This window comes from Ambystoma mexicanum, chromosome 6q (genome assembly GCF_040938575.1).
Source record: "Ambystoma mexicanum isolate Mex_15411 chromosome 6q, UKY_AmexF1_1, whole genome shotgun sequence".
Taxonomy (NCBI): Eukaryota; Metazoa; Chordata; class Amphibia; order Caudata; family Ambystomatidae; genus Ambystoma; species Ambystoma mexicanum.
Genome location: NC_090937.1, coordinates 100,438,084 through 100,459,566, shown reverse-complemented (window position 1 = coordinate 100,459,566; position 21,483 = coordinate 100,438,084). Strand labels below are relative to the sequence as shown.

Here is a 21,483-nt window from a genome sequence, read left to right as displayed (position 1 = left end):
TTATTTGTGTTTCTTTTAGACGTAACCGATTTCGCCCTTGATTTACTTCCACTGCTTGATTACAAATCGGTACCACTGGCTTTTGACTTAATGGCCATGACATATCCAAGACATCATGATCACTTCGTTCTGTCTGGACAATTACAACATATTACCCTACAGAGACCTCAGCAACAGGCCTGATATTTTTAAGATGCTGTGCTGGAACGCTCATGCCTACAAGCACTTTATGTATGATGTTGGGCAGCTCAAAAAGCTTTGTAAATAAAAGTTTTTTTTATGTTGTCTGGTTAACAGAAAAGATTGCTATTGATGGAAACACAGTGATATATAAGACTGCTATTAAATATGATTGTGGGAGGTTTTCAAATGTGTGCTGATTGTGATTTAGCACCAAACAAATGGAATGATTATGATGACTGCTCACCCCTTTTAGCTGGGAAAATCAAGATTAGGATAGGTAAAACCTGGAGATGGGTACTGATTATTAATATATATGACTCCCCGGGTGTTTCCCATACTGGTAGGATTATGCTTATAGACATTGTGAGTAACTGGCATTATGAAAGGAGTTCTCAGTTGATGATAGCAGCGGGGACATATTAATGCCTATTGCGGGCAGGAGGAGGAAGCCGAAAGAAATGAAGTGACTGTCAGCCCCTGGCTTGTTTCCAGCCACTCCTTTTCATTCAAAAAGTAATGACCATCTTATGAAATGGCTTAGTGGAATGATGAGATTTGATTTGATAATGTTGAATGGGTGCATAGCGGATGATCCCCTGGCAAGACGGCCTGGCAAATGGGGAATAATAGTACTCTAGACACAATTTTTGAAATGATAATGGACTGGTTAACATGCTATGCAACTTTGACCTGCCTAAGAATAAGGCAATTATGAGTGCCTATGTGGAAGGTTATAGTTCAAGTAATGGTATAAGATGGTATGTGAAAAAATACTGAGCGAATTAATGTTTACATATTGGATAATTATGATTTCTGTGTCCTTTGAAAATGTCAGTGGACTGGATTAAGGATCTGACTGCTGATTATGGTAAATTGGGAATACATTCATTTGCATGTCAAGGAAAGTTGGCAAATGAGTGATTTATGATGCCAATATAGCAGTACAAAAAAGTTTGATGCGTAGGACGATCCGCCTTTGGATGAAATTACATGGGCCAGGAATGGGAGAGGTGGCACCCTTGATACACAAAGCAAAATCAGAGTTTACAAACTGCTTAGCCAATATAAACTCACTCTCAACACTGCACAATGTACCTAATTCTGGGTATGCTATCGTCGGGGGAATGTACATTTTAGCATGTGGTCGATAAATTCAAATTAGGTACTTTAATAATCTATTAAATCCCATTTTAGAAAAATATCGGTAAGAATTTAGCAAAATAGAGTGGGGGTCCGATCCATCTCATCCAATATAATTGAGATAAAAATGATGTAATTAACGTCATTAGAAGATTTAATCCTTCACTTGCCCCAGGACTTGATGGTCTAAGCAACTTTGTTATTGAGTACAACCATGAGTTTTTGGATGACCTTCTAGACTCGTCCTTCTCTGACATTGCTCGAGAGAATGGTATTCCTATCTCCTGGAGCCATTCTGCACTTATTTCTGTATTTAATAAGGAAGATAGAACTGACTCAGTAAATTATAACCTGCTGGCTATGTTAGAAATCACAAGTAAGATATTTTTGTATAATATTTTGGAGGAGTAAAATAACTGGTCAGAGGCAAGGAATTGCTTTCCCCATTCCAGACAGGTTTTTGACAGGGTTCATCTGCTTCTCATAATGTGACCATCTTACAACTGTTGGCATAGCAAGAACAAAGGAAGCTATGTAGTTTGGTCTATGCTGTTTTCATAGACTTCTGTGTGATTTATGATACCATAGACCATATTAGGCTCACATTTAACTTATATAGCTGGGGGAATACCAGAAGACATCTTAAATATGCTTATTAGACTTCACTCAGGAACTTCAGTAAGGGTATGGCTGAACCAGAAGTGTTTTACCTAAATCAGGTAAGTTCCCACTTTTTTATTAATGGGGGATCAGTGCTCAGCGGGAACTAGAATCAACAAGGATATATACGGAACAGCGAGAGTGATTACCCCTCTTTATGCCACCTTACAATTAGAGTGATAATGCTTGCAAAATACACAAATATGGTGACAATGATCCATATTACACAGGAGAGATGTGATAAGAGTACAAACTATACTTATACAAAAACTGATTTATTAAATTATCACCATATAAAAAACAATAAATTCTTTAGAATGTACCATGAACAGACGTTTCGACTTTGTTATTTTATTATGGTTAACACAGATAAAAATATAAACTAAAACAAGGTCCATGAATGGAAACACAATACACAATTGACCAAATCACAACAATTAAAAAACAACAAGGGGAGTTAAATGAAAAAGCACTAATACTGGATCAACATTTAGTTTCAAAGCAAGAAACTTAGTTAGCATTTAGTTTCAAAAGAGAAGAACACAGAATGTTTGCTGTGGGTGTCTTAGATTGTCGACATGTTTCGGCCTGATTAAATACATTAGACACTATCCCTACTGTCTTTTAACTCAAGGATTTAGGGCCATCCCGCTGATGAATGCTCGTGAGTAGTTAATATGTTGACGGAGTAGTGAGCAATGAAGGAATTCGCTCAGGATGTGGTCGCATTTAGGCAAAGTCTGGCGATTGTCTATTCAGAGCCAGAGTGCAAGTTTGTGCATGCCCAAATCCTACTCCAAGAAGTACTTCTATGTTTTCATGGGCAGTACACAGGTGAGTGATTAAATGCTCAAGAGGTTTTCCTTTATTTCCTTAGGCACCACGAAAATGGATTCTACAAAATTCTATTAAAGTGGAAAAACACCACAGACCCGATTGGTTGAATTGGGTGGTACGACATGCCCCCACACGACAGTGAAAGCAGTGAAAGCAGTCGTCCAGGCATCCCCGCATTGTGCTTGACGTGATTGATCCGGCAGCACAACACTGAGCAGAAGGCATTAACCGCCCATGTTGCTCATGTCGCACCACCAAATTCAACCAATCGGGTCTGTGGTGTTTTTTGCAACAATTGCACCAATATATTTATGGATGAAGATTGACATTTTGATTAATAGCTGAATTGAGATATGTTATTGATGCTTATATATATATATATATATATATATATATATATATATATATATATATATATATATATTCTATATTGGCTTTTTAAGGTGTGTCTTGTATGAATTTTTATATTTTAAGCCATTATGTCAAGAATTGTAATAACGTGATAATTGTGATCTGTTTGAATTTCTTATTTTATTGTGTGAAAAGTTATATTGAACTTCTTTCACACAGAGATACAAACAGAACATAATAGTAAAGATATGTATAACCCAGCGTTGGCAATACTTGTATCTTTCTTTAGTCAGGCCAGTAAAGCATCAAGACAATGAAGTGTTGGATAATGATAATATCTAAGTAGGAATTACTTAGTCAATGTAAATAGTCACACATATGAGTTTCAATTCCCCTTTTAGGTATCTCTAAGGTATTACAACACATAATAAATGGCATCACCTGGCTTCCTCCCCTCTTGGCTACTAATATGACCAGGGGTGTTGCTAGGTCTGGAAAAGACCCGGGGCTAAGCTGATGTCGGAACTGTTGGGACTGGGGGCTAGCTAGTCTTTTGGCTGTAGCTCCTGAGATTCTATCCGGGGCTACAACCAAAAGATCAGGGGCTATAGCCCCCTTAGCCCCCCCTAGCAACGCCCCTGAATATGACACTTATTTTTTAAAATGTTATTAGCCAACAACTGTTAGTGTAGACTAGCTTCCATTTGCCTGTAGGTGCTTAGTGTTCATGCTGCCATATGTTAATCGATTTTCTGGGGACTGAAGTATACGTGAAGTGCAGAGAAAAATGTGCTTTTTTCCAGTTTAGCTAGACCATGATATGATGGGTTAATGTCGGCATTTCAGTTTGCATTTTTCGAAGAGGGTGCAGTTCTATTTTACGGGGATGCCTGTGATGTTACCATAGGAAGGCTGGGACCTTTGATGCAATTTGTTATTTTGACTCATTGGGGCTCATCATGAGGTTGAGGGTAATACAGTGTTAATCCTGCCTCGTGGTGTCCGTCGGAATTACTGCCATATTACAACTTGGCAGGAGCAGGCACACACCACTAGCAGTAATGGTAATTTGATCCAGCAAAGCTACTGCTGAAAATGAGTATCCGGCAGTAATTCCACCCAGACACAATGGCATTAACGTTACCGGCCCGTCGGTGGAAATAACGTCATCGCTGGAATGGGTTGCACTGTGGCAGCCATTTTGAAAAACATGATCCACTCTCAATCTCCAATTTCCTGTCGCTATCCAGAAACCATTCTTATGAAAAATGTCACAGGAGAAGGGAAAGGAGAAGGGAAAGGGAAGACACCTGGCGATGAGGCTGTGAAAGCAGACATTTACAGAATCGGAACTCAAGGTATTGGTGGATGAAGTAGTCAGCCATGCTGAGGAGCTGTATGCTAGCAGGCAGTGCATAACCTCTGCCCATATGAAGGATGCCATCTGGTCCTCCATAAGGGACAAGGTGGTGGCAGTGGGCATCGTCCCACATGATTCAGAAGACTGCCGAAAGAGGTGGAATGACCTAGAGGCCAGGGACTGCAGCCTCATTTCCTGCCATAGGAGTGAGAGTGCAGCCACAGGAGGTGGCAATGTGGAACCCCTCACGCTCACACTGGGAGGAGAAAGACCGCTCCATCCTCCACATGAAGGGGGTTGTAGGGATAGGGAGCACAGAGGCCGGTGCATCAAGCCACGGGATGGCATTAAGTCTCTCTGTCTGCACTCAAATGTGCATGCACTGGACAAAAGTATGCATCCCCCAGCATCGATGAGCACAAAGGGGAAGGAAATGGACAAACACATGGCAATCATTGCAAATGAGCAGTGAGTACATGCATGTGCCAGGGGAGGCATGACTATATAGTAATCCACATGCACTGCAGGTGAAATGTGCATGCCAACGCATGGAAACATGAGAAGCACCCAGGTGTGCCATGACAGTCCATGTTGGCAAGTGAACCCCCAGTAACCCTACACCAACAAGCAACCTTCACAGGCCAACAGGCAAACCTGTGTACACCCTAAGCAGGCACTACCTCCACCTAGTAGTAGCCACATTCATTGGCCTAAAGCCACCCATGGACATCATACAGAATTTGCGTAATCAGAACAATGTTGCATGAGTGTCTTGCTAACCTACTAACATGTATGCAAGATGACCAACGGCTTGTCATTATCCACCGATCAGGTACAGAATCCTCTAACATCTAAGAAATCAGGCACTCCACTGCTGTGGACACCTCCACTGCTGGCAGTTCTTCCACCTCCAACCCTGCAAATTCCAGACCCAAAAACAGCATGAGGAAGAGCAGGAGAGAGGCATCAAGGCCACAGCACACCACCACTGTGGCAACTGTGGCACACATGGAGAAAACCACTGTGCTGACATCAGTGCACAGTGTCCCCTCCACCAACCATGCAGGTGGCGTGGCAGTAGCTGATGCAGGCACAGGAACTCCACAGCTGGCCCCTGTGGCAATTGAAAAGGATGCCGTCCATGTGCCAGCACATACACATCTGGGCCCTGGCACCCACTTGTCACCAGCCTGGGAGGTGCATCACCAGTGCCAGCCTTTGCCAGGCACAGGCAGTGACGGCTCCACCCATGAGGAGGAGGAAGACACAGGCATCCACTCACCAATTTCATCCCCATCACTCCCCAGAGATCACCGCACCATGGCAGCCATATGGTAGAGGCTGGATGCTATTGAGCAGTGCCAGGACTCAATGGAACAACTAGCAGCCCAGCAGGTGGAGCACAGGCAGGCAATAAGGGATTGTCTCCAGGGATCCTGCCAGAGGGTTTCTGTTATCTCTGCCAGACCACCTCTGCCATCACCACGGCAGGGCAGAGGATATGGGAACATACAGTGGGCATGTTGGCCTTTGCAGAGTCCCTCACCTCATGAATGCAGCTGAGTGAGCAGCACAGGGATCTGAGTCCTCCACCGCTGCCACCCACATGGAGGATTCACTGCTAAGCACCCCAAGGTGCTGCTCCTTGTTCCTCCACACACTTAAGTGCTGGAGCAGGCTGTCAAGGCCAAAAGGCATTGGAAGTGACATTCACTATGCACACTCCGTTCACAGTCACAATGGAGGTGGATAGGTAGGGTGTGTTTGGGATGGTGTTTTGGGGAGTGGAAGTAGGTGGGGAGGGTGTGTCGGGGATGGTGTCTTCACATTTGATAATTAAATACTAGTTTGCTTGAAGCAATGCTAGGACATTCCTGATTGTGTGCCCGGGTTTAATTCATAACGTGAGTATATACAGAGGCACGTATATCCATGTACGTTGGGGTACTGTGTATCCCAGTGCTAGTGCAGGGCACATTTGCACTTGCACTCTTGCACAATGCTTTTAATGAGACCCTAGGTTAGTAAGTGAACAGAAAACACAGGAACCTTGTTACCACCTATTCTGGCAATCAGTGGCTGTAGGTGTGATATGGTATGTGTCTTTTATATAGTGCCTAACTGTCTTCGTTATTGCCTCAAGGTGCTGTGGACTGACTGGGGAGGAGGTAGAAAGATCTGAAAATTAAATGAGACGCACATTACATTGCCAGAAAATGACAGTTGCTTTTGCAAAGAAGACTGGTACTGTAGCACTATCTATAACTGTTGTTAGGTGGGGGGCTGAGGGGGTCACTGTGAGTTTGACTTTGTCAGTGAATTTGTGATTGCTGCCGTGAGAACAGAATTTGGCTCGTGGGGCTGGTGCCAGCTATTATGGGAACACTGCCTTAAATACTTTCAGCGAGAAATGTCCGTTGTGGGTTCTGTGATTACATGATCAACTGTACATTATTTTGCAGTCCAAAAAATATTATTTCAACATTGCATTGCAGGAAAATAACGATTGCTTTGTAAGATTATCTTTAACAGCGGCTCTTTGTTGAGTGGGGAGTTGTGTGCGCCTGAATATGTTGGAGACTGTGCTAACTATCCCAGAAGAAAGGACGGCAATATAGTGTACAGCTGTCATTGGTATGGCTTCCCAGCACTGTACCTTGGGCTAGGAGGACAGTCGCCGCACAGTTCCGGGTTCCTGTACAAGGGGGCTTTGTGTGCTGCACTACTGTCACGACATAAGGTTGTGACACGCTTGTCGCTTGCATAACACTTCATGCCACATTACGATCTCACTGTACAGAGGGTGAGTGAGGATGCATGGGAACCACAAACCTTCAGAACCCTAATACCTCCATGACGAATTCTGAGCCTTTCTCGCGATACATTGAGTCGGTTTCTTTTTGTTTTGCATATTAAAAAACCCATGACGCCTATCAGTCACAGAAATACAATCACAAAACTATACAAGAACATGCATACCTTTAAAATGTAATGGGGGGAGGGGTGAAATCACACAACCCAAATAGGTCCAAATCATTAGCCAACAAACAACACCCACCCCATTGCAAGTGTACATAGCAAACAATACAATACAAGATGGTACAATGCAATTGTCAGCACAATCTACCCCAAGCCGGGGCCTAATGTGCAAAGAAGCAAAGGAACATGTGCTCTTGAATCAAAATGTGCAGTGGCACCATAGGGACATAGACAGCAGGCAGCGGAGTTACTTTCCACTGACTGTTATACTTTCTTTAATATAAAGTGCTTCAAGTATAACATGTTGCAAAGTTACTGCCAAAAGCATATCTGGGACAAAGAACAAGTGCAACACAAGCTGGACAACAGTCTATGAACCCTTGCACTTGGAGCATTGGTGTCATATTTTCGAATATTTGCACTGCACCATTTTGTGCAAAGAGCAGCAAAATGGGAAATGTGTAGGTGATTCCGCCAGCGTTCTGTCACGTATACAGGTGCAATTGTGTATGTCCATTGGAGAACGTGCATCTTGAACTGAGACGAGTCATAGGGCCTCATTCCGGGTATGGCGGTAAGGGATAGCGGCCACCGGTAACGAGACCGGTGGCGGTAATCCCTTACCGCCATACTCCGAGTTCCCTCTGCGCCCTCGCCCTTAACGCCTGCTTTGAGCAGGTGTTAAAGTCGAGGGCGCAAAGGGGCCTGCAAGCCAATAACGGTGACCTTAATGAACGGTCACCGTTATTTGCATCTTCCCCATTCCCATTGAGCCCTATGGGGGCTCATTTGGGAATGGGGAAGAGCCTTGGTGAATGGGGAATTACCGCCCCGCCAACCTTGGAATGGGGCGGTGATTCCGCCATCCACCAAGGCGCTGCCGGTCCGGGTACGGCGTCAACCAAGGCGTTAATAGCGCCATTGGTTAGCGCCGTACTCGGAATGAGGCCCATAGTGTGTTCATTCTCAGTCTAGCAAGCCTGGCTCTTGCTCTAGTCTCCATGGGCCCCCTGAAGCCCTCTCAGTCATCTTCAGCCTAATGAAAGTGCTCTGAGATATCCTAGCATTTCCCAGTCTTTCCTGGCAGATCATCTTCTTGCCAGATATGTTGCTCGTGAGACATGTTTGGCTTGATCAGCTGTAGAGTTTGTATTAAAATACAAATAATCAGAACCCAATTGTAAGAGTGTGCTGCTACGTCTCTCTCTATGCCCTCCGCACGCACACCCTCCCGCAAGGACTCGCTCACTCTGACAAGATTGTTCCCATTGTTCTAAAAACTAAACATCTCCCCTTGGAAATGAGGTATTGGAATGGTATCATCTCTGAGCAGCATTTCACCTTCATAATAATATCAATGGGCTGAATATTGCTCTGCAGTAAAATTAGTGAATACCGCCCGAAATCTTCCCACTTTCCAGTTTCTCCTTCATCGTGAAATTGGCCATTTCATCCGTTTGCCTCTTGTAATTTAGGTTGTTTTCTCGGTTATGCTTCGGGCCCCTACAATTTCAGCCAAAAAAGGCCTACAAAATAAGGCAAGTCAATTAAAGAATTGGGCTCTGCTCCAGAAGCACAAATGGAGGTGTATTTCACCTTCTTTACTCCTTCTTAAGTATTAATTTATAGGGCCTCATTACAACCCTGCTGGTCTGGAATTAACGTGCTGGTAATTCCAGACTGGCATGTTGCTGGACCGACATAGTACATGCTTGCCAGTGGGGTGCCTGAGTTACTTTCAGCCAAGCTAAAGGTAAGTCAGGCACCCCACCCGCAAAAACAGCCAGTATTACTGTGTAATGCGGATTTACTGTTCTTCCAGCCACTTGTAATCTGACGGTAATTCTGGCAGATCAAGTGGCAGGAACTGTAATTGTCGTTGGTGGTATCCCGTCAGATTTTCCAGCGAGCGGGATATCACCAAACTCTTAATGAGGCCTATAATCTTGACTTCTGCTGAAAGCAAACCAATGAGTGGCCCACAATCCATCCTACTATCAGCACACAATGAACAGGATTATCAGAATGGTTCCTATAGATGAATGCTATTTTTTCAATCTGAAGTTGGACTCAGTGGAAATACTGGGAAAATCTATGATCATTAAACTACCTCATATAAAGAGGTCTTGGAGCCCCTCTACTGAGAACGAACACAGCCAAATAACTTGTTCTCTGGGAAGGTGCCCACTTGGGAGGGTCTACAATCACGTTTTAGGTCGCAGTAACTTTCACAGAGAAGAAATGTCCATTTGTATTTCAGTCTTTCTCATACCCACAAGGGCAGACCAGCACCGAAATGCTAGGCAATTCTCCTTTGAACAAGAGTACCAACTACAACCCCAGACACGTGTTTCAGCCTTGTTGGGCCTCATCAGTCAGGCGGAGTTGTGCCTCACTAAGCACAGTGAGGAAGGGGTCCATGTCTGGATAACCCAGGATAACTTAGGGTGAAACCCCAAGTTCCTAAACATACACAAAGAGGTCTGGGAGCCTCTCTACTGAGAACAAAGTCATATTATCAGAAAAACCCTACAGTCCTTTTTCAGCGTTTCTGAAAAAAGAAATTCAAACACAAGACAATGCAAACTCATGCGTAGACATATTATTCACCGCTGAAGAAAATGAAACATCTCAGAGTAATGGCACGGAACTAATGAAATCCAAATTCGAATTAAATCTCAGAGAAACTTTTTTCACAATTCACAGGGTAAAAAATGATCTTCCCAGGCGAGTCATCAATTGAAATGATATTAATGAGAATGTTATATACTTTTGCTAAAGCAGAGTTAGAGGTGTTGCTGGAGATTTGGGGAATGGGCGGGTGCTTGTTCAACTTGAAAGTCAAGGGTGAGGGTCATGTACCTGCATGTCTCAAGGGGGTCCCACTTTCTCTTACTTCTCGTCATTACGTAGGTGGGCCCTATGGCGGCTGCTTTTCTATGCTCTTCTTTCACTCAACCTGTCAGGTGGAAGAGGGTGAAAGGGATGCGTAGCACAGCTAATCGAGTCAAGATAGCGAGGAACTACTCGAAGAACGACCTAAAACAACGACAAGACCAGAGACTGCATAGTTCTCCCACACAGCGGAAGGTTAACTAAAACAAAGTGACAATTTATCTACCATGTTATAGGATATGGCAGGACATAAACACAAGTGAAAGATAACGAGTAGCAGCATGATATATTGCAACCAGAGACATGACTACCATGTCCCAAAAGATCTGAAACCAGCTAGTGAAATGAAAACAAAATGAATGACAGAATTGTAGGTGAAGTATACACACACACTAGCCCATAATGGTATCACTACATATTATCCCCACCAAAAATATTGCTGTACATATAGGCGTTTGTATCGCCAAAGGCGATATTTTTCGAGGGGATAATTTGTCGGAGCTGGGGTTGCGGGGGTGTGCCCCGCACATTTAAGAATAATGCAGGGGTTGCGGGGGTGTCCCCCGCAGTGTCCATGGCTCAACATCGCCACACAAAATATGGCGATATTTTTGTATCGTAATATTTTTGCGGGGATATTAACACATGGAACCTCCATAATGATACATGTTACATGGAGAACAGATGGTATATGAAGTTAAGTAGGGGACACTTGAAGCCATAGGATTTACAAGGTGTTGTCAGAGGACTGTGATCATGGTAGTCAGCATTCAGGCTTGAGATTTTGTGATTGGAAACCAGGCTTACGACTGACCAATAATAAAGCAATGAACTTTGGCAAAATCAGTAGGTCTGATTTATTTTCGCAGGCTGCCTCTGCTGTCCCAGACAAAAGAACTGGGAAGGTGACTGCTAACATAAGCCACAACTGTTACTTGCCACTGGTGAGGTGTGCCGCGCCCGTGCGCTGCTCCAGCTCTGTGCGACTCCCCTCTTAGCAGGAGAAGGGAGTCCCTGCATGCCCTGACCCGTGCTATGCAATCATCCCGAATCTCATTGCCTTCAACGATAGGACCTTTCATGGAGGTGCACCGAGCAGACCAGAGAGAAGGCCTCTTTGCCACTGTAGGGACCTACAGAATGGCAGCCCACACAGGAGTAAAGCACAGTACATGGAAGCCACCGCCTTCCTATGCTAGAGGCCAAATACCAGGAGGCCCTTCTGTGTCCCTCTGTCACATCCATTCGAGCAACGGGGAGCCAAAAATAGCATTCTGTGGTGCATAGGTGCCATGGGGTGGAAAGGTTCACACAATAGCAGTGCGTGCATTATCTCTTGCAACAAATTGTGATAAGGCACGTATGTAGTTAGGTGCCACTAGTGTTCCAGCATGTTATTTACAAATGCACCAAATATTTAAATATTTAAAGCCTTTTCATTTGGAAATTACAAACAGACACAATTTTTCCCGTGTGTGTTAAAGACTTTTCAACCTGGAAATGTAAAAACTTTACATATACATAGAAACGTTTCTGATTATTTTTAGTTTTTGCTATTAGGAGGTGTTGAAAGCCTTGCAAACAAGCCAACATTATCGTCATGGAATTTGAATGTAGGAGAGATGAGTTCTGAGGAGGGACACACAGCCTATGGGTGTTGCTTGGTTATGTACCCACCTATTGGACTATGAAATTCAATGAAAAAACGTTGTTAAAGGGACGTTATGGTTACAAGTAAAACCGACCCCCCCCCACAGATTTTTTGCCAGTTATGTTAAGCTAAATGACCATAACTCGTGCCACCACTCTGCACTGCTAAGACTAACACCCAGGACATCAAAGATGACATAATTACATACATGTATGTAAAGTGGGCAAAGGATAGCATAAACAAATGAAAACGACAATTGACACAAACAGGCAACGTGTCATAAAAAGGTAACGTATGGCAAAATAAAAGGCCATGTCCTTCAGAAAGTGGCTTATGGAAGTGAACCTACCTGTCCCCTAATGAGCACCAGTGTTTGATTTCCAGCCCTCATCGCCATCACTTGTTTGCAGCATGTGATTCCCGCCAATCAGAATCTCCACGGTGATAGGCCTGCACCTTTGCAGTGCATGCCGCATCCCCTTCACAAAATAACTTCCACCATTTCATTTTATGGGTATGGCCATTCCCAATGCGCTCCCTGCTCCTCCCCACCCAAAATACATCTCCCTGGGATCTCAGTGCTTTTCCGAACAGCCTTCTGAAAGGTAATGGCTTAATTGCATCTAAAAACAGTGCAACCAGCTCTTGGTGCAGTAAAACTACCATAACCAAGTGTGGCTTCAGCCACTTATGGGTATCTTTGATCTGTTCGGTCTTGAAAACAAGCATTGGCAAAGCCAACAGTTTTGGTGCTTGTATAAACACTAGATAGGCGTTTGCCAGGCACTTCAATACTATGCCCAGTTAGCGGCACCATTCTCCAGATGTTTGTCATTTTATAACCGGTGATTACCATTATGGCAATACCTTGAAAATGCAGATCCCATGCCTACACAAAGGTCAAAACGTTTGGCTTAGCCAATTCTTGATTAATTGAAGTGCTAGAATACTAGCGTCACTAAACTACATGTCTGTTTGGCACTATTTGATGTTCCAAGTCCAGCTATGGAGCACTGGTAATCAGCACGCTTAAACAATCAATGAAAGCTGAGTGCTGAAGACTAGAGAATGCTGGAGGCATTTTTTGTTGCCTGCCAGACCCATTACACGGCCTGCAGTAGCGGCAGTGTAGTTATGGTTAAGTTAAGTTGCTCAATTTATAGGAAGAGGGATTTTTGGGCGGCTTATAACTTTGCTCCCCGTGGACGAATGCTCACCAAACTTTGCAAAGTATATGGCCCACTCTGATTTCTTTCGCCACATTTGGTGAGGTTTCGTCAAGGGGGGGCAAAGTTGTAATGGGGGTCCCAAAATTGTTTTTTTCCATACACATAATGGGAAAAAAACTTTGCTCATGCCTGCAGCCCAAACCGCTGGGCGGATTCAAACCAAATTTGCGGCAGGAGCTGCGGCTTCATCCCAAAAGTGTGCTTTTGTTAATTTGGTGTAAATCTGTCCAGTAGTTGTTTTTTAAATGACCAAAATGTAAGTTAAAAAAAAATGTGTGATATCTGTGCAATGTCTGCGGACCCATTTCCCTGTTCGGTCCGCAGCCAGGACTCTGATTGACTTAGTGGGCAATGTGGTGTCCACGGACATTGGACGCGTCCACTGTTTGGATGATGAAAAGCGTGAAGTGCGTCAGATTTTTGGAAATGCCCACCATCTTGGATTCGCGGACAGCGGCCGGTGTCCGCAGACATCACGGTAAAACATATTAAAAAACACAACATTGCACTTGTCAAACTTATCAAATAATCTCTGGGGAGGTGAGGGGTGATGAGGATGGGATGGGGTATGGCTGCAAGAAGCAAAGAAACAGGTGTTTTTCACCATAAAAGTCTGCGAACAGTCCGGATGTTCGCAAACAGTCCTGTGAAGTTCGCAGACACCTCTGCATTACAGGGTTGGTGAAAAGCAGTTCTTGGATGGCTTATAACTTGGGCACCACTTAATTAAACTGCAGTTATATTCGTGACCTGATTCCAAATGAGGCTGCAAAGTTTGGTGGGATTCTGTCAAGAGGGGGCAAAATTAAAGGGTAGGGTCCCAAAATAATATAAAGGCTTATAAATGAGGTGCCCTTTGGCGAATCTACACTTAAGTTGGGGAACTGATAATAGATCTAGGTATAAATGCTTTTGCAAAGTTTGGTGGGATTTTGTAAGGAGGGGGCAAAATTAGAGGGGGGTCCATTATGTTAAAGCCTTATAAATATGCCACTTGACGAATCTACACAAAGGTTTGTAAATAGATTATAGATCTAGATTTAAATATTTTTGCAAAGTTTGGTGGGATTCTGTCAAGAAGGGGCAAAATTAGAGGGGGGTCCCACATTATTTTACAACCTTATAAATGTGGTGCAATTTGACGAATCTACACAAAAGTTTGCAAAAAGATTTTAGATCTAGATATAAATGTTTTCATAAAGTCTGAATGGATTTTGTCAAGTGAGGGCTAGGTTATATGACTATTGTTTGTGCATACATTTGACAATTTTGACAAAATAAAACATGAGTGGATTTCCAGCATACTTGTGCAAGGAGCATTGGCAAGGACCTGAAAGCATGGTTTTGCAAATGTGCCCGTGTTTTATTTTTGAACAAGTGTCATAATGTAGGTATAAAAAATAGTGATATACCTTTTTGGTGACTGAGGTATAGCAGTAGCTATGGGCAGTGGCCAGATTGTCCGGATCATGGAATAAGGTCATGATCCAGACAATCTGGCAACTCGCCATGACCACGAGGGACAACACATGGGGTTAAAGTGCCCATGACCACCTGGACTGGCTTTTTGGTAAAGTTGTTCGAAATTGGGATAGGTTTGAGAGGGAAGAAAATTTTGCTCGTATTAATATGGTCAAAGGGTTCTCTCGTTGCCTTCTGCAGGCTGCCATGGAAATGAAGAGGGGTCCTGTATCGAACCCTACCTTCCATTTCCATGGTGGCCATCTTGGAAAAGGATTTTCCTTCCTACACTGGGACACCGGAGGAGTCCCGGTGTAGGAAGAAAAATCCTTTTTTAGCACCCTGGGTTCCCACTTTGGGAACCTAGGGTGCTAATGGCCTTCATCCCTCATTAGAGGGGCTGGAATGGGGGGATAATGGTCCAGAGACCTTGTTATCCACCATCGCTTTGCTTGGGCTGATAACTTGGGCTGCATGTCCGGTATCCACCATTCCAGTCCCTGGAAGGGGGGGTGAACGCCACAATATTTCCATTAGCATAACATAAAATGCAAATGGAAATGTTGGAAAATCTTATTGAATCTATGTTCTTTACTGAGAAATGTAATTTAGATGGTGTCTATACGTTTGTTTTAGTTCTATTTTTTAACTGTGAACGGTGGTAAAGGAACATTTCTTTTGTTGTTTTCGGATGTATTCTTTTTTTTGGCAGGAGAGCTGAGAATGAAAGGTGGGGAGGGAAATGAGGGAAGAGGTACAAAACACTAATATGGAGGGGCAGGTGGACAGGGGAAAATGTGTGTGTGTTATTTCTAAGGTAGGGTGCAGTGTTTCTCATGCTCCTTGATTACAGCTTCAAAAGCACTTCAAAAGTGCTTCCCTCTGCAGAATGTTTTGTTGTAGTATGTAGAGAGGACTGTTATCTTTGAAAAAATGGATAAAGAGCCTATTTTGTTGCTTGCAAGGTAGCTGGTGGGATTTTGTGTCCCACAGATGTAGGCTCTGTGGTTAAAGTAGTGGTTGAGGAAGATAAGGAGGAGGGAGGCAGCATCCTACTTGCTAAGAAAGGAACAACCTTTCTGAGAGTATTACGGTCATTGGATTTGGTGTGGCAGCATATGGAGGTGGTGCCGTAGGATTACTTTCCGAGGAGTCCGCGACTGAATACAAAGTTTCAGTCAGTGCATTTTACTTTGGTAGCTTTAGTCTTTGGTAAATTCCCAACAGTGGTAAAGAACTGCCACACTCATGATTCTCTCTGGGTGCTAGAGGAAGGCACTTCCTCTAACTCATCTTCTTGGTCCTCTTCATTGTCTAGGAAGTACTGCGATTTTTTTGTTTTGAAGGTCCTCCAGCTGGTGGTGGTGGTGGCTTTTGGGGAGGAGGGATGGCTTTAGCTGGTGCCATTTTTAAGACAAATAGCAGTTTTGCTAAACATTTTCCAAGGATGTACTGTGTACTAGATTGTTAATGGATAATGAGTAGGAATAGGTGTAAGAGCTGTTTAAGGGAAAGTTTGAAGTTGGGAGTTCCTAGATCAGTAGAAAATGCAGTTCCGAACTGTCTGCAAATCACGGATCTTATCGCGAAGTGCAGATGGGTTTTTAGACACGTCATCTTGCCGCGTGCCATCGTATGGTCATGTGGCATTGTCCGGAAGGTCCGCAATGAAGTCAGATGTTCGTAGACATCTACGGATGGGAAATCAGTTGAAATAGTTGCAAAAAGTGTATAGAAGAGTTAAAAATAATGCTAGAAGGTGGAAAATGCCAGAGTTTTAAGGTGACACTTTGTAAATTGGACACAAATATTGCTTTATTGGGTAAGTATGATATTAGTAAATTGTAGGAAAACAGCATGCACTGGTAAAAACCCATGAAATTCACTGAAAAAACGTTGTTAAAGGGACGTTATGGTTAAATTGCACTAATAAAAAACTATGAAATTCAATGAAAAAACATTGTTAAAGGGACGTTATGGTTACAAGTAAAACCGAACCCCCCCCACAGATTGTTTGCCAGTTATGTTAAGCTAAGTAACCATAACTCGTGCCACCACTGTGCACTGCTAAGACTAACACCCAGGACATCAAAGATGACATAATTACATACATGTATGTAAAGTGGGAAAAGGATATCGTAAACAAATGAAAACGACAATTGGCACAAACAGGCAAAGTGTCATAAAAAGGTAACGTATGGCAAAATAAAAGGCCATGTCCTTCAGAAAGGGGCTTATGGCAGTGAACCTATCTGTCCCCTAATGAGCACCAGTGTTTGATTTCCAGCCCTCATCGCCATCACTTGTTTGCAGCATGTGATTCCCGCCAATCAGAATCTCCACGGTGATAGGCCTGCACCTTTACAGTGCATATCGCGTCCCCTTCACAAAATAACTTCCATCATTTCATTTTCGTGTCTAAATGGGCAGTAGAACTTACAGTGAAATGCAATATATACATCATTTTAATGAGGGTTTCTTGCTGGGTTGGTATCAATGAGGATGTTTTGCAACATGGTCCTATGGTACTAACAGTTTCTCTGATTCTCTTTCTCTCCCAGACGCTGTGAAAGAGCTGCTGTCACCTTCCTATGTGGCTGCCTGACAGTCACTTTAAAGGCAAACTAATGGCGACATGTACACAGTTCTGACTGCCCTCCACTCCATTGTATAAGATTGCAAGATCAAATCAGGTGTCTGGAAAACAGGATCAATGCATTTTGTAAGCAATGTATTGCACACTCAGTAATCAAACTGGGGTGAAGAAAGATATAGGGCGGGAAGGGAATGATTACTCAGAAATGGGGGGCGGGTGGAGAAACCTCAGAGGAGATAGAGGATCAGCAGAGACAAAAAAAGGGGAGACAGCTGCTAAGATCAGGGAAAAGGATTAGAGATGGTACACTGCCATGCACATTCATCAACTATTCAAACAATGGAAGCCTGCGTGTTCTGTATACACTGCTGTGAAGCTAAACCTTATCAGTTCAGGTCTTTCTAGAGTTCCTTCCTGATCTGATGATCGCTTTTCCATGGTTGCTAGCTTGTGCAAGCCATCTAGCTACATTGCCACATCCAGCCTTGCCACACTCTAAGCACTATTCATTTGGCACAAGTGCTTGCAGACAGTGGCCACAGACTTCTATGAGCCTCATTACATGTTTGCTGGTATACCGCCGGCAGGATATCGGCAAACTGTAATACTGTCGCCGCCTCTCGGTGTGCCGGAATTATCAGCAGAGCCCAGGTGGCGGAAGCGCTGGTAAATCTCTATTTGATGGGGTCCCTTAAGACTCCATGAGGGGATTTGCCGATATTATCAGTCCGGTAATACAGGCAGGTTTTTCCCACTACGGTGGCAGATATACCTCCAGTTCAGAGCTGAAGGTAAATCCTCCATCGTACAGCAAACTTGGAGTGTGCTGGTGTGGTAATGGGTCGATACGCGGTAATACTAGCACGTTCTAGCACACCGGCACACTCATACATGAGCCTCATTCCTTTTAAGGGGTTCTTTGTGTTTTTAATAATATCACACTGACATGCAGGGGTCAAGTCCTAAAACTTAATGTGGGGGGGACTCATCAACAAACGCAGTGGGATGTGATGTTGCCAGAAATTAGAATATCAAGGTGAAATATGCACATTTCATTAAATTGGCTTTGCATAACCACCCAAATTGGACAGGACAAATGGCTTTTGCCTTTCATAAAATCAACACACACACAAAACCAAGACAGGATATTTTCTTCTAATAGTGTTTTTGAAAACGTTAAAAGGTGTGCATGTTTTAAACTCCAAGAACCAATACAAATGTTTACCCTGGAACTTGCAGTACCGAATTGGGTCTTTTCACCTTTAGTTGTTTGTCATTTTTCATCATGTTATATAGTGCAGTGGTTAAGTGTCTGGCCTACAAACCTGACGACTGCATGTTTGATCCCGAGGTCTGCTTTAATTCATAAATTCAAAGAGGACATCCAATGTTTCTCTTTTAGCTGGGGGGGACTGAATCCACCCTGTGAATAAAGGGGGTGGATTCCATCCACCCTCGTGTACCCTCGACTTGAGCACTGCTGACATGTGACAAGATGTTATGAAATGTGAGTTAGGGGGTGGACAGTTTACAAACTTGTAGACCAGCCTAACAACGTACTGATGGCCCGTGTTCACTGGACTGGTCCTACAAATTCCAAATTTCTGCCAGGCTTGGCCAAAATGTGGTAATCTAGCCAGTACGGTCTGCATCCAAAGCTTGCATTTGGAAAATCAATGACGAAAGCTTGTTGCAAATCTTATGTTATGTTAAAGGTACTTATATAGCACATATAGCACACCGTCACCAACCAGGCGCTCTGGTGGATCTGTAAACAGGAAGGTGGGATGGGTTAGTAAGGTGAAGAGGGAGTAGGATAGAGAGAGGAGTGGTGTACTGTTGGCAGCTTCAACTCGGTAGACACTGGGTGCTGAGCTTTGGTGCGAATATTGGATCGGTGTCAGTCCGCGTGTGCTGTTGGTGCGGCTTATGTGTTGTTGTGGCGTGGTGAAGGGCATGCGGCTTGTTGTGCGAGAGATGGTTGTGTGAGTTTTTTGTGAGATAGGTATGCAGGGAGTTTGATCTTATATTGGTTAGTGGATTATATCACATTTAACGTTCACAGTTCTTTCTAAGTGTAGTACTTGCTGATCTATATAGCTCCGTCTGAGTGTGGCAATCGCTAGTCTTCACAATAATTATCTAGATACGGCGCAGGCTAGTGTTCTCAATTCTGGTGTGGGACATGCTAACATCCAAGTTCAATCTAGGTGTTGCATATGCTAACATTCACAATCCTATCTAGATGACGGACCTAGAGGCAATGGATACCATAATACTATTGGACTGCTCTATATTTTTACCCAGCAGCCCCGACTCCAAACACAAGGACAAAGGGACGTTATGTTCACGTATAGAAAGAAATGGATGTGCTTTAACCACAGCCTGGAACAGACACTACAATAGATGGAGCTTGGGAACATAATGGAATTGCACAAACGTCTGGATATGTTTAGGAAGGTGTAGGGGACTAAGTCCTAGGCTGCCTCTGGACAAAACCCCCAATTATAAGAGATACTGGTCCAGAATGTTGTCGGTAAACACCACAGTTATTTACAACCCACAGTTTAGAGTCCTTACGTGGAAAACAAAGTAGTGTATGAAATGTAATGCATGGCTTGAGAAGGAATGGCGGCTCTAAACATTATCTCATTCTAAAGAAATGGAATGTTTCAATCAACAAGAAGGAAGATCCGGGTGTGAAACACTCACCTAAGGCATAAGGCCAGCCGGCAGCTTTCCACTTTGACTCATAGGAATACCAGGTCGTCCCGTCAGCCCTTCACCCTTCCAAGGTCTGTGTGCGGAGTACCATAAATTTGCCTCATTGCGACAACTATTCTGACGGCTCTAGGGAAACAGAAGTATCTAGCGTAATCTGAAATGAGTTTAAAAATTCAGAGCCTGATGCCTGAGGGTTTTGTGCGCTTAACAAATGTAAAAATAAATAAATAAAATGTAAGACAAAATCCGTGTGACATCTTATGTGAGAGTAGAATCGGACATGTAATTAGCAGGCCACACATGTCACCGTGCCACCCATTATCTATCCCTGGACCTTCACCTCCTTTTCAGAACCACAGAAGCTTGCGATATGGGGATGCAGCCATGCCATGAAATGCTTGCAGTTTTTATCTTGGATCCCGGTTTAGACCACAGCCGGACCGTAATCCCTCAAAATGTCTGGACGATTGTGGAGCAAGGCTATTTTTGCTGGCTACAAAAGGGGGCTCCGAAACAAGAGAGAGCACACAGCTCTTTTAAAAATTGAAGGCGTCTATGCATGAGATGAGACCGACTTCTACCTTGGCAAGCGATGCGCCTACGTATACAAAGCTAAGAACAACACAGTGACTCCTGGTGGAAAACCCAATAAGACCCGTGTGATATGGGGGAAGGTAACACGTGCCCATGGTAACAGTGCCATGGTCCAGCGCTGAGTTCCTTAGCAACCTTCCCGCAACGCCATGGGGCACAGAATTCGTGTGATGTTGTATCCATCGAGGACCTAAATCGTCACTAGAAATAAATCGTACTATAAAATGCCAATAAATAAATAAATAGAAATGCTTGCAGTTTTGCTGCATATGCTGCCCTTTTTGGACGGATAAGGCTATGTATAAACACTGTGCTGCCCTCTAGGACGACGATAGGAATCTCGCATCAAGCAAAACATGCACGCATTTCATTTAAGGGCTGCCTACGCAAAGTGCTTTGCAATGTGGCTCTGAACTGGAAGTGTAATTTCAGGGATGGATACTAGGTAGCAATTTGGGACATACAACCCAAAGTCCCTGGCTGCACACATCATGCGCATCATGCCCAAACCTTTTCTGCCATTGCTCACACCTCATTGCAGGCTCTCAAGGCAATGGCAAGAAGCTGGCCATAAGTGGGATTTCCAGCTTTGCGAAATTAGCGGTGGCAGGCATCGCCCCCGCCCTCGCCCCCACCATTTCTCCCCCTATAATCCTCGGGGTGAAAGCTTACCTAAGATGTTGTCTAGAATATGTCTTTCAAACACAGGGAAATGTGTGGGAAATGGCTTCTGGGTTATAAAGATGCAGTGTGTGACACTATACTTTTGACACTTTATTAGCAAAACACAAACTATTGCCATTTAGTCTTGATTACAGCAGCA

At 43.7% G+C, this 21,483-nt stretch overlaps 1 protein-coding gene and 1 pseudogene across 1 annotated transcript in view; one reads left to right on the top strand and one right to left on the bottom strand.

Annotated features, from left to right (window-relative positions):
• The window catches only part of STPG2 (sperm tail PG-rich repeat containing 2), a 2,646,564-nt gene that overhangs the window by 1,172,795 nt on the left and 1,452,286 nt on the right, over positions 1-21,483 (bottom strand). The window lies entirely within an intron of this gene.
• LOC138515457 (large ribosomal subunit protein eL33 pseudogene) lies at positions 20,504-20,885 on the top strand (annotated as a pseudogene).